Source organism: Macrobrachium rosenbergii, chromosome 30 (assembly GCF_040412425.1).
Source record: "Macrobrachium rosenbergii isolate ZJJX-2024 chromosome 30, ASM4041242v1, whole genome shotgun sequence".
NCBI lineage: Eukaryota > Metazoa > Arthropoda > Malacostraca > Decapoda > Palaemonidae > Macrobrachium > Macrobrachium rosenbergii.
This window is the reverse complement of record NC_089770.1, coordinates 5,201,001-5,216,104: the sequence shown is the minus strand read 5'-3', so window position 1 is coordinate 5,216,104 and position 15,104 is coordinate 5,201,001. Positions and strand designations below refer to the sequence as shown.

The following is a 15,104-nucleotide window of genomic DNA, read 5'->3' as shown; positions in this document are numbered from 1 at the left end:
ATGAGTGGAGTTACACTACTCCTGAATGTGTTGTCTTGCGTGAGCTTTCATTATAGCTTGCTATTTGGTTCGCTGTATTTTTCTCGTCTAAGAAGTTGACTGAATTTCATTTCTTGTTGAGTGCCATAAGAATTGTCGTGACTAGCGTTTTCTTTAATTCATCCACTGAGATGCCAATAGTTTACTGATTAGCCATATTTTGAGACTAAATTTGTCTCTGGATTACACAGAAATTTGTCTTTTTTCTTTGGTTGATAAAATCTTATTGCCGACCTGCACTCAGACTTGACACCCCTGCTAAGCAAAATTGGTATTTTTCCCAAAGCTAGTTAGATTGGGTTGGAAATCACTAGGTCTTAAGAATTACTGCATGGGACTTTGGTTTTTTATTAATAGCATTATATTAGGCAGGATTAATACTCTATTAACCCTGATATTAGGTACCTGAGGTGTCAGGGAATTTGTAACCTATGGAACAGATAATGCACATAGCAAAAACTTGTGATATTAGGACGTGGACAATCATAATATTGTCTGTATATCTTACGCCGTAAAAAGCAACACTCAAATCATCACCACAGTTTTTAAGTAATTTAACCCCGTACCGGATGAACAAGCAAAGGGCAAGTCGATGATTATTTTATCCTGAATATTTTTAGCTGGAATGAGCATCGAAAGGACTGACCAAAAGTGCTCGTAGTTATTCGGCCCTGGCAGTCTTCGGCTTTGCGTTTGAGCCACGATTTCAGGAAACCATTCTATAGCTACTGTAACAGCATATTTTAAACTAGGTCACATAAAATACTAATGGTATTGCTGCAATTCTAATATCGATATTGATGATTGTTGCTTTATCCAAAACGCCTTAGTGAGAAAAGCACCCAAAAATCTATAAACTTGCTGTTATTTATATTTAGTGTCTTGTTTCAATGTTCATACCCGCGGGGCCGGTAGTAAACACGGGAATGAGTGGTCTTGGTATTAAGGTAAAAATGTGCTCAGGTCAAGTTGCAGCACTTAAAGTACTCCTAGTGCAACAGTAGCTTTTAAAATTGCCATTATCTTGGCGATTAAATATCTGTTCTCTGTAACGGCAGATTTTCAAGTACGTTACTTAGGAAAATGATATATTCGCACATTTCCACTGTTATGGCGTACTGTGTTTTAAAATGTCACAAATTTTTAAAACTATTATCCAGTGGGATAAATTTTTTATATTTCCAAATTTCAGTATATTTTAAACTACGTCAGTTAATCACATACATTGATCTAATCATCAAGTGGGCTCTTACAGCAATACTTTAACTTTAACGGCCGAATTTAAAGTAAATCACACCAAATCTAAAACCTAAGTATCCAGTGTCAGCAGATTTTAAAAGAAGTCAGCAATAATCCGGAATGCTGAATTTTCCTTACTTCATTTTAATGGCAGATTTTAAGCTCGGTCATTTAGAAAAATATCATTTACTAAACCAGTGGGCTTCCACTGTATTATCGAGTTTTAAAACTTTATCATTTGTCTAAAAAAATAATCTAAATCTATTTATCCCGTGGGTTGAATATTCATATTTCCCCTGTAACGAAGAATTTTAAAATTAAAAGAAATTCTCAGATTTGACAGTTCTAGAGAAAAATTGTATCCAAAACATTCTGGGGAACTTGTCCATTTTAGTTACAGCATAGTTTTTGCAATGAAGGCTTTTGAAACAAATCCTGCGGTACAGTACCTTTTGTTCCTACAACCTTTGGTTAAAGATTCAGACTTTTGTCGCCAATGTAAATGTTATAGTTATACTCGGTGTTAAGTTTTGGAAACAATCTTAACGGTGTTCATTCGTCAGAGGAACTTTTGTTAGTTTTAGAAATTTTAATTTTTAATGTACCAGTTTTTTTATTTACTGGTTAAGAGTTACGTTGCTTTGTGTTTTTATTTTGGTCCAAGTGTTTAGTTGCATCCCATCTTCATTACTCAGTGCTACAGATATTCTCGTACTCTGCGCCATTTTAGTCTTCGGTGTAAAAGTAGTAGGTTGCTGGTATATTTGACATTTTTCTTTTTAAGTTTGCCACTCGTCGTGAGGAAACTGTAATGTGCTCACATATTTCAACAGCTTTGACCCAGTTTTTCAATTCATAATCAACTGTCCCAGTGCCAGGTCATCAGACCATACTTTCGTAAATCTAAAATTCACAATTTACAGCTTTGATCGGTTGTATTTTTTTACTTTTAAACTGTACTTTTGCTACAATGTGGGGCAGGAGTGCACCATGTCTTTTCACTTTTTGGGTATACCAATGCCACTGTATCTGTACGATTTTTAGTACTTGGTATCTTTCACACTTCATTGGGCATTGCTGCTTCCATTCTGCACTCATAGCCTGTCTTGTATTTGTATGTTAATCCTTATTTTGGAAACCAAAATGAAGCAATGCTCCATCTCGGTGGTCATAAACTAGTAATATGTATTTTGTGTCAGAAATGTTTTAGACATTTTCCAAATCATTAACGACGGGTTCTTGCTCTTATATTTTCTCATTTTTATCATTTTATCCTCTGGGACATTTACCTTGATTTGTTTCATTCTTTGATTGGGTGATATTGTTCCCATTCACATTTCTCGTTGAAAAATTGCAATGCCTGTAAACTGGTGAATTCGCTAGTTTAAGCTAGAATATTTTGAATGACAGTTTACCTCCTGCTCAAAAGTTTGTTTCCTTTGCCTGTTTGTTGTCATGTCAATTTTTCTGCTTCGTTATTACTTTGTGATGCACCGTTGTCTACAAATTTCCAATCCAGCTTCAGTCTATTGACGTGCTACAAACTTAACGTAGTTTGTTGTTCTTTGTACTTCAAAATTATAATGCACATTTTCATTGTATCAACTGGCCATTACTAATGTAATTTTATATTTTAAATTCTTTAAATTTTTCAATGTCCGACCATAAATAAGGCCGGCTATTTTCCTTAAAGTTTTCTTTTCAAGGAGTTAGATTTCAATGAGTCTACTCACGGCAATATTGATATCAAACAGAACATTTATTTTTTCTCAACCATACTTAATATCATTAGTAAATATATTAGTTTAAATTAAAGAGGATTTTATAATCTTGATTAATACAAATGGCATGGTTTTTTTCGAAGTTCCAGCATTGGGAAGCTAGTCTTAATTAATAATCATAACTAATCATAAATTGTGCAAAGTACATCTGCAATTTTAGCATTAAAGTAAATACGGCAGTACTTGTCAATTAATAACTTTCTGCTGTTTTTGCATTGGAAGACACTGCCTAGTACTACCAGTAGTTACTTTGTAGTGTGGTTAACAAGGAAGTTAGACAGGGTAGTTCCATTTGTTAAAAATAATTTCAGCTGACTATACTAACAGAATTTCATTTTGCAGGAAAGATAACGGGAACGTCTGTGGTAAACAAATATATGGACTGCAATTCAGCTGCTGGTGTGTGTACGAGGAATGATGAAGACTACAAAGAAACACGTTGTGCCAGGCTTTACCACAGGCTGATAGTCAACGTTGCAGCAGTAGATTATAAAAGTAACGTTTATTAATGTATTTTGAGAAGCCAGAGAGGTTTGATTAATGAGACCTAGAGGTAACTTGCTAAAGGGTGTTTATTGATGTGTTTTTTGAGAAGCCAGAGAGGTTTGATTAATGAGACCTAGAGGTAACTTGCTCAAGGGTTTCTGTGTAAAAACCCTATTTCAGAAATTTCAGTTGACACATTTGGCTCTTGGATGAGAACTAATTCTAACTGGGTATCTAACATATGTAGCAGCAATACTATAAACAGCTTAATATTTGTGCTGCTTTAAATAGCACGGTATTAGTTTTGTCATTTTCCCAATTAGCTCTTTTATTTGTTTGATTAATGTTGATTAGATATGCAAATTTACAACTACACTAGCCGTTTGAATATCGAGGCGTATCTAATAGGTTTCAGTTGCTTAATTCTGTGGTCTTTGAAACTGTTCAGCCATCCCCAAGACCAGGTGCTTAGTAGGTCTTTGGAAGACATTGCATCTTTCTCTTGTTTGCTAATCATATCCCAGGCAATACCAATGACAACTGTCATAAACTGAATCAAATACTTTCATTTGGTTTAGGCACAGATTCTCTGTAGGAATATGAGTACACAAGTTAGGTGGACCACGATACTTCGTAGGATCTGTAGTCTCTTCAGAAGTCAGGTGGACCACTATACTTTGTAGGATTTGTAGTTTCTCCAGAAGTAGCCATGGTGTGTACAACAGTCATGTCGAGTCTTAAGAGAGGTGTTTCAGCTTGAACGTTTTGTTATACCTGCTGTTTTTAATGCTTTAGATAATGAGTATGATTCAACACTCAAATTAGATTAATTCTTAGTACGTGGCATACTGATAAGGAACGAATTAGCAATTGAGGGCAATATATGGAGTCATCAGAGCTAACGTATTCAATACATAGTTATGAGTTTTTTTTTTCCAGGGTAGGTGTCGTCACATCCAGTGAATGACTTTCTAAAGATTTTCAAGGAAAATTCTTTTTAAAGCTCAGATAAAGTCAACGTTTAAGTTCAAAATAACAAGACTGTTCCTTAGGAACAAAGACTAATTTTTTTAGCTTGTAAAATCTACCATACTGAAGCAGCTACTTTTCAGCCCTTCATTTTTTTTCCAGGTAATTGAAACGTCTGAGAACAAGAGATGAGGGGGTAAGACTTAGGAACGTCTGAGAACTAAGTTATGAACTACCGAGGAAGAAATTAACTTGCTTCGAGGGACGCAGTCTAGCGGCAGTATATCTTCGCACCTTCAGCTGTGTCCATGTGTATAAAAAGGTCCCTCCCAAAGGGTGGGAGACAAGGTTGTCTCCCACCCGATGGGAGGGACCATTTTACACACGGATACAGCTAAAGGTGTGAAGATGCACTGCCGGTAGATATATCTTTGAAGTAGAATCCAACTAGTTTATTTTCATTCTGGAAGCATGAAAGTCTGAAAATAGTCATTTATGAATGTACAGTATACTCAAAGAATGCTTAAAGTGAAATAAAAGTAAAAAATTTAAGAACTTTGGTTTATTTATCCCTCTTGAAACCTTGTTACACACTGTAAACAGACTATCTTGTATAAACGGCATCATTAGCCAGGAAGCAGGTCGAGTTGCCTGCATGTGGAACAGCTCTGTAGGGGTGCCTATTCGTGCTGTGCGCTTGCGTGCATCTAATTTGCCTGTCAGCGGCAAGCAGCTTTGCAACTAGTCTCCTTTAGCTGCTGCTGATTCCACGGCTGGTTCTATGCGGGCTGCATATGGTTCAGGTTTGCTACAGCGTGCGAGGACACTCGTTCTACCCATGCTACTTGTGAGGTGGTGTGAGTCTAGGAGTGCTGCTGACTTCACTCTTCGCTGCTTGTTCTTGGTCTCTGCTTGCTGCATGTCTAGTTTTCCTGTCAGCAGCAAGCAGCTTCGGTTCTGGTTCTAATCGTGCCTTCTACTCTTTTGCTGCTTGTTCTGTTAAAACGCCTGCTAGACGTCTTTCTCGGTAGTGAGTCTGGTACTATGAGAGCTGCAAGTGGCTGTAAATCTTTGCGAGCTGCGCATGGTTCTGGTTTTACACGACGTGCTGGTTCTAATTAATGCGTGCTGCGTGTGGTTCTAGAAGCACTAGCGACTTCCCTTCTGGTGACGTTCTGGTTCTATGCCTGCTGCTTCTCTTATCTTCCTCTTTGCAACAAGTGGTTCTGGTTCCATGCATGCTGCAAGGCTTTGTCTTGAAAATACTACTGGCTGTACTTTTATCCACTATCAAGCCCACATTTATCTGAAAATAAAACTAGCATTAAACGGTATTCTTCAGAGCAGAAACCTTGAGACAAGGTAAACCTATAAACCCAAATGCATTAAAGATACTACTCCTCTCCATGGAGAGGCAAATGTACCAAAATATTCCTACACAAACTGCATTGAATAAGATCTCTACTTTCCTTGCAGCTGGGAAAAAACCTATAATTTGTATAAACCTATAATGTAATTTGTATAAACTCGGTTAAATAGGTTACTTGTTAATGACTTCTAATTCAGCTAAATTCACATGTAGCAAGTTACACATTGAAGGCCCCTGAGAGAACCTTTCACAATCTTAGTACATTCATTACCACTCATTTTCTAAGAGTCCTTCAAATTGCAAAATTCTCATAGGTACTGCTTATTTCTGTCTATATGTAGATCTCTATAACGTCTCGAGTGTTAAATTCAAGGACCAAGATTAACACTTCCCTGTTAATATTCACACCGGGAATATGAAATCTAAAAATAACCCCAAGTTCTAGTAATCATAAAGATACTGAATCTTACTAGACAAAATATAAAACTTCTAGAAATGAAAACTGTTCACTAAATTGTTCGATACCTAACTATCGGCATATAAAAGAAATTGCTATTCTCATTGCAATCAAACCTGTGCTGCCCCCAACATTTAATACATTGAACATGAAATATATACTTAACTGGTTTAAGCTGTAGGCATTACTTCAGGTCCTTTGCAGCATCCTTTCGACCCCTAGCTGCAACCTCTTTCATTTTACTGTACCTCCATTCATATTCTTTTTCCATCTGACTTTCCCTCTCCTTGCTATTGTTTCATAGTGCAACTGCTTTGAGGTTTTCCTCCTGCTACACCTTTCAAACCACCTTACTGTCGATTTCCCTCTCAGCGCTGAATGACCTCATACGTCCCAGTGTTTGGACAATGGCCTAAATTCTGCATTCCATTCTTAACTGGTTTAAAGGAGAACGTCGTCGATGCAACAGTTCCTTCTGAATCCATGGGAAACGTTGTGTCCTCCAGAACGCATGACCAGTTCTGTAAAAAAAAAAAAAAAATTACCTACCATGGAAATTTGGAAAATATTTCATACTGGATAGGGTTACTTTGCTACCGGCTCACATGGTGTAACAGTGGCTTCTTAAGTTACGTAGTTATGTTAGATCATCTTCCTTTGATTATAAATTTACTGATTATAAATTTACTGATTATAAATTTACTGATTATAAATTTACTGATTATAAAGTTACTGATCATAAATTTACTGACAACTTCTTAAGTTGTAATTGCAGCTAAAACGGCAAAACTTCTGGATAAATAAATTTGATTTAAGACAGAATCTGCCGTCAGATATGAGTCACACCTACATAGTGGCCGAAATATTGTCCCCTAAAATTTCTTCGGGTTAAACAGGTATTTTCTTTAAGCCATTTTCAAGGAGAAGTTTTCATAGTTATTCAGCAAATGGGGCTATATTAATTTCCATTTTCATTGTATATTCTTCTGGAAATTTAAGGCCTCTATTTCAAAACCTAAAAACCTTCCGAGAGCTGATAAAACTATTCCTTTCGAAAATACTTTTGCAACAGTTCATTTTCTAGTGACTAAACATTACAGTAAAACTCTCTACACTCAAGACGAAGCAATAAACACCACGTTATTGATCATGTAATGAAACACGAATTTACTTGTGATTTTAAAAGGTCACCAGTGATGACAATTTCAACATTAATAACACCGCGACCACCTTCCGTGGATTAGGAGATCTTCCATATTAATCACAATTTCATTACTGAGAGCCATGGAAAGTCCGCTAACACTTTCACTTTACAAGAGTATGAATCCCCTCTTCCTCCCCATAACGTTATGTTCGTTAAAATATTGAAGCGTCTTAGTTTCGTACAATTTACGCCAAAACTGATTACTGCTAATGAAAATTTTAAAGCGCTTACATGGCTTTACTTTAATTACAAAAGCAAATGCATTTATCAATAGCTATGAGTCACGGAATGCACCTCGGCGCTTAAGTTTCTTTCCAACCTCAACTAACTTGATTCATAATCTGTCAATTTCTCTTTCAGCTCCGCATGCATAAAAGTACCAAAATTAAAGTAAAATGTAATGACCTTCATAGATGGACCCAGTGCTTGGCCTTTTTCTGAGCCATTACAGGGTTCTATTACAGTAAAAACCTATTTTCAACCAACTCCTACTGTTCAAACGACTTGATTTTCGGGTTATAAACATTCGATGGTAGATCTTTACAAAAGTTTTATTATATTATATTGCTTGCCTGGCTAGTATATCTCACCGAAATTGACCATTTCTCTTTCAGCATTACAGAATATAAAATTTCAATTGATGGAGTTATAAAACTCAACGATAAAGGCTATTTCAACAGACAAAACGGGACTAGACTAAAAAAAATATAGCAAAATTGAGTCCACTGGAATGAGCTGCAAGCCACTAACTTATTAACTAGACTTACACAACAACACTTTCAAATTTTAATGACTAGCATTGAGCAACTTTAAAATAGCTCACTGGAATGCAATGACTTGAAAATACATGATCAAAAAGGTTTTAACATTTAAGTATCGTGCGTGTTAAACCTAAAAACATACTATTTGACTTAAGTGTGTGGCTACAATTTTCATAAATACAAGTCGCTTGAAACCGGCACAAAAAATGGTTAAATCACAGTTGAGATTTGATTCTAATGGACTGCTAAAATCAACTACTTTTCATTTATGAAAACTCAAGTTTAAGTTTTCCGCTATTCTCCAGTGCGTACCTAAAGTCATTAATTTTCGTTAGATAAAGGAACATTCGGATCCCCTCCTAACCTAACAACCTAACCTAACCATTTTCTCAAGTTTAAGTGCAGTTGCTTCCATATGAGCATGTCTGTACTTCCCACCACAGCGTCTTACTGAAGTTTTTTAGTAAATGTTACATTTCACAGAGTTTAGCTTCTTAATTATATGAAGTCAACATTAATTATCTAAGATTGCCGTCGACTTTGTAATTAAGCTCACAGTCAACTTCATATAAGATAATGGACATTGCGCTATGAAATTAATATGACATTGCTTAATCACACAACCACTAAACAGGCTTTATGGGAACTACGCCATGGAAACTTTGAAACGCGTATTACGTCAAGCTTAAAATGATCACTGATTTCTGAACCTATAATATACTGGTTGTGAAACTATACTGGTTTAAAACACCCTAAAATCTTTGATGAAGGAACATTAACAGCACTGATCATGATCATGATCAGTGATACATAAAGAAGCTCCAAAATCTAGAACAATTACTTCCCACTAATATAAACTTCAAAATATAAACGAAAATCAAAAAACTTACTAACCAAATTAATATGATGAATTTCCAGACACATTTCAACCTACCATTTTTAAGACAAAATCGGAAAATGTATGGCAATAAAATGCGAAGTTAAAGGAAATAGCTAAATTTACAAAGGAAGGCTTAAAGAATTTAACACTAGTAAAAATGTTAAAAACACTTAAAATTTGTTTCAGTCAAATTCACATTTCCAATATAAAATTACATTTTCCTAGCTTAAATAGTTGTACTTTCAACGAATCTGACCTTTATTTCTTCCGCAAATGATTAGATTTTTTGAGATACATGGCCGCCATAGTACCGCTCTCAGTTTCGGGTGGTGCAATCTCTGGCGGCTTATGCATTTTAAATGATTGTTGCAAGCTCGTATGTTCTGGCAAGAATATTGCGCTGCGCGCTTGCAACAGGGGTTACTGAACGAAATTTTACCCCTAACGTCTATTAGTTTCGGTGAAATTCACTGCCGAAACTGCAATGTTACTTTATAACCACTTCCTTACCTTAAATAGATGGTAGTACTAAATGTTCACGAAGAAAGGTATTCACAACCCTGTGGAGTTCCATTGTAATGTCCATGGAAACGACCAATAGCCTCAAAGTAAGAACACACCCTGCAGACGTGCACCGGAATCCTGGCAGTCAACTGAGAACAACTTTTGTAGAAAGCTTTTCCAAAAAAATAGTTAATTGGATATTCTTGAAACAAAGCAACCAATCAGGTTTCAGCATTTGTACCGTACTTATAATTCATAACGAAAAACAAAAGACTTAGGCATTTTACCCACAATACATTGACAAAAAACAAAAATTTCAGCAGAAAAACTGACATGGCCATAAACGCATCCTTGCGATAACAACAAAACAATATTCATCGGCAAAATGTCCGTAAAATTTGCGGAAGATGCGAGTTAAGTATTTCGTATGAATCATGACAAAATATTGATAGCAAGTAAAAAAATATTAGATATCCGAATTTGACCGAAACTGTAATAATAATACCAAAACACTAGCACTAGCATTATAAAACAGTTCAGAACATAACTGGATTGAACTCCAAAAACCACTAATAAAATGCTTGGTAGATCTAAGTACTGGATCCGGGCGGCGATTTCCTTCTAACCTGACTCTTTCTACAGGGTTTTGGTTGCTAATTATGGATTTATCTTCAGTTTTTGTCGCACGAATGTAACCTGAAATTAACCCCTGAAGTCCATCCAACTAAAGGTTTCCATTCGCGATCTTCACAAGACAGAGCACGGGGACGCCTGTTTGGAACGGTTCATATCCCGTCCGGCAAGTGCAATAACATTAAGACACCTGATTCAAATAGGATTTAAACTACGGCTACAACAAACCTTTGATGTCATCACTAAATATTAATGGGGAAGCATCACTTGATAAGCGTTTCCGACATTATTTCCGTTAAATTACTACGGATGAGAAATTTGCGGCTGGGCTACTGACTTGGGATGGCTGACTGTTCTACACATTCCTGAGAGAGCCCCACCTTTGGTTTTCAAACCACACTTTCTAGAAGTGGCCCTCCACTCCAATAAAAATCCTTACTCTTGACAAGCCGTATACTATGGTCACTTTCATACTAAACACTTTTCACTTGATTGAAAAAGTTTCAGCTTTATACAGCTCTTCAGTGATTCCCGGCTTGAAGTGCCAAACTTAAGCTTATCCATCACTAATCACCAATAATGAAAATCTAGAAACTCCACAAGAACCTCAAAATTTCACCAACCTTCACATATACTTCCTTCATCCAGGGTTACGAACCGAAGTTTTCGAAGAAGCCAAAGAAATACGGACGCGGAAATCAGGGAGTCCTTGAAATCTTAGCTTTAGCGTCCTTGCGAGACAGATGGCGCCATCTATACTTAGTTTTAATAACCTTTGCGTCTCATCAACAGCATGGTTTTCTTTTAAAAATTTCCATTTGTCAACGATACTCTACCTTTAAAACAACAGTTAACAATTCTTCAATATAGATCTGTGATAAAATATATAGTCCATGTCTTTTTCGTTTATAAATCAAAGGAAATTTGGCTAACTTTTGGCCAAACTGAATTTTCTGTATAAAGAAAACCAGGTTACTTTTTTGTTCCAATTCTATGGGGGACTTGTAATCTAGACTTAGTGTTAGGAATTCACCTGGGACCTTTTTTTACCCTTGAAAAACATATAATTCTCACACAGCAACACCTTTATGTGGCAGGTCTCCTCAATGGCCGAAAAATTTGCGAAGTGTTCTCGTCAAAGTGTCGAGCTTTTAATACGCATATATGACTAAACTACTGAATATTCATTAAGCTCACACGTCCATTACATAAGTGGAAAGTACATTTACCTCTTATATTATATGCAGAAAGCGTTAATGCCAAAAATGGTAACACGTAAATTCTGTCTCATGAAAGATGAATAGTTATTCAAATGAAGAATTGCATTTTCATGACGCTAAATGGGATTTGCACATGAATATTTATAGGATCATATATTTCTACATAAATGAAGTTGTTAGACTGTAGGAATCCTGTTTTGGTTTTGTTGAAAATACAGTAGGAAAAATCTGGAGATTGCACCACATATCAACTCAGGCTGATCTTTTCTCTTCTATGTGGAAAATTCAGAGATAAAAATTCGCTAAAATCATAATTACAGAATTATTCACCATGAATAGGAATTTTGATTACCTCAGAATCTAAAAAAAAAAATGAATAGGTCAGAATTCCAATTCAGAGATAAAAATTCACTAAAATCATAATTACAAATTATTCACCATGAACAGGAATTTTGATTACCTCAGAATCTAAAAAAATGAATAGGTCACAATTCCAATTCAGAGATAAAAATCGCTATTTCATAATCATAAATTATTCACCACGAATAGGAATTTTGATTACATCAGAATCTAGAAAAAAAGAATAGGTTAGAATTTCTATTCAGAGATAAAAATTCACTAAAATCATAATTACAAATTATTCACCATGAACAGGAATTTTGATTACCTCAGAACCTAAAAAAATGAATAGGCCAGAATTCCATTACTTATATATAAAATTATATACTTAACCAACCTCAGAATTTTTAACATGTCACAGGAAGCCTTTTGTTCATGAGATCAACAGGTAACATTTTCACTACTCAACGACTAGAATTACTGTCAACTCATTAATTTATGTGCATAACTTATTCATTCAGCCATGGGACTTATAGATAACCTATTAACATTACTATGCAACATTACTACTTACCCACAGGGCTTACTAATTAAATAATGAACTTTTTCGCGTCATTTATTCAGCATGAATATTGTAACGAGAATCATTAGTGACTTACTCACTCGGTTAACACACATCGTTTTCATATGGGGTCTATTGATTGCATATTGAAATAAATAAGTACGCGTCGCTTACTCCGAGGTGCTAGTACTAAGCGTGGCGGAAGCTCCTTGGGGACGCCGCGTTTAGTACTAACCCCTCTGGGATCAAAGTATTAGGTACACCCATTTCTATATTGTGTGGTCGACGAATAATATAAACAAAAGAAAGATGTCTTCGTGAAGCCGTCCACTTTACATTTGCCATACGGTGTTTAGTACTAGTATAGAAATTCATTTCTCGCTATAATGTGGTTTGGATTCCACAATAAGTTGTAGGTCCCGTTGCTAAGTAACCAATTGGTTCTTAGCCACGTAAAATAAGTCTAATCCTTCGGGCCAGCCCTAGGAGAGCTGTTAATCAGCTCAGCGGTCTGGTAAAACTAAGGTATACTTAACTAGTACTAGTACTAAACACCGTATGGCAAATACTAGTACTAGTACTAGTACTAGCACCTGGGAGTAGATGACGCGAAGATAACAAGCCAAAGTACCTCCCATCAATTTGCACCAATTCCAATCAACTGTGGATTTTACTGATTGAATCCATAACTTTATTGTGATCCAACGGGACTAATACGTGTTCAGCAACTACAACATCCCAAACTGGTGTTCATACTTCGTGAATGCAAAATGAATTTAACATGTTCCGTTATTACTCGCCTGCATCCATTATCATTCAACCACAGGGGTGTCTATTAATTGCCTTTTAACTTCAGGTTAAGATTTTGATGGCATCGTCACTTATTCATGTCCCAGATTATCCACCAAATGGACGTGTCCATTACCTCTTAGTTTTTATGTAACTTCATTGGAATTCCGTCACGCATTTAGCTCCATGCGGTTTCCATTACCAAGCCATATTTCAGTAGGCCTATTCTAAATCGAATTGTTGTCATTATGGAATCATACGTTAGGCCTTAACTTGCACATGCTACTAGGAGAGCTGTTAATCAGCTCAGTAGTCTGGTTAAAATAAGGTGTACTTAACTTTTTTACACTATCTAACCTGAAGCTCTGTTGCTAATTTGTTACACTTAATATTCCATTAGAATTCACTCAAAAACCATAATGATTCTGGCTTGAAATCTTCCAATTCACCCATTAAGATTCACCCAGGACAGACCATAAGCCACTATATATATATATATATATATATATATATATATATATATATATATATATATATATATATATATACACATAATATATATATATATATATATATATATATATATATATATATATATATATATATATATATACATTATTATATTGTTGTAGTCAGGTCGCCTTTGTGACATTGGCTTCTTTGATGCATCAAAGAAAACCGTGCCATAAAGGCGATCTCCTACAAAAAAATATTGTGAAAGAGAGAAACTCTGCCCGTAAACACACACACACACACACACATATATACCATAAATTATAATAATAATAATAATAATAATAATAATAATAATAATAATAATAAGTTAAGCGTGGGTTATTCTGGAAATCTGACTGAAGGTGGACCTCGTTACTACCAACAAGTGACTGTATAACTGGAGAGTTTCACAAACGTTCCTTTTACTGTACCTCCTTTCATGGTCTCTCTCTTCCATCTTACTTCCCTCAACCCTCTCCTAACTTTTTACTCCCAACTTCCGTTTCAGCGCTGAATGACCTCAGAGATCCCAGCGATTGGCCTTCGGCCTAAATTCTATGTATTCAAATCAGTTCATACGAAAAGAACTTTATAACGGAAGGTGGCGACACGCATCGCTTCAGCCTGAGCGAAAGCTTACGGTTTCCGAACGCTAATTCTGATTTTGTTGGCTTAAATCTGATGTAAAATTAAATCATCTTGATTTTATCTCCAAATGTAACATCATTTCTCATTAACGTTCACGCTATTAACGAAATAAGCCGAAGAACTTTGAAAACGTTCGCTATCAGGGCGGTTGAAAATTAACCACACATTTTGCCGGACTCCAGATTTACCCTTTGAAAATTAACCACACATTTTGCCGGATTCCAGATTTACCCTTTGGATGGTATTGAAAAACTGCTCGAGATTGCACAAGCAGACACACAGTCGTATGCAAGCACTCGAGAACGGAGGAAGAGAGAGAGAGAGAGGAGAAAACACAAAAGGAGAGCGAAAAATAGCATGAAACGAGATTTTCTGGAAACATGACAAACGCACGCGAGAATAGAAGGAGGAAGGAGGAGGAAAAATGACAAATAACCATTTGCATGTACACAGGAGGAAGAAAAGAAGCCGGAATTAAAATACTAGGAAGTGTAACGCCGTGATGTTTCCTGGAAGGAGAGAGAGAGAGAGAGAGAGAGAGAGAGAGAGAGAGAGAGAGAGAGAGAGAAGTTAAATAATTATGTTTAATCGCCTCCGGGGATGTTAAAACCCCGCTAATTGAGGTTGGGGGTGGGGCGGAACGTTTTGGAGCAAAAAAAAATATATATATATATATTCACGGTCCACGGGTCATAAAAAGTAATATTTACTTAGAGGCAGCTAAAAAGG

At 36.0% G+C, this 15,104-nt stretch overlaps 1 long non-coding RNA gene across 1 annotated transcript in view; it reads right to left on the bottom strand.

The window, feature by feature from the left end:
• Positions 1-5,090: 5,090 nt before the first annotated feature.
• Positions 5,091-15,104, bottom strand: part of LOC136854962 (uncharacterized) — a 190,236-nt gene continuing 180,222 nt past the window's right edge. The window contains exon 4 of the long non-coding RNA XR_010857842.1: positions 5,091-6,861. This is a non-coding gene — a long non-coding RNA (uncharacterized lncRNA). The remainder of the gene's footprint in view (positions 6,862-15,104) is intronic.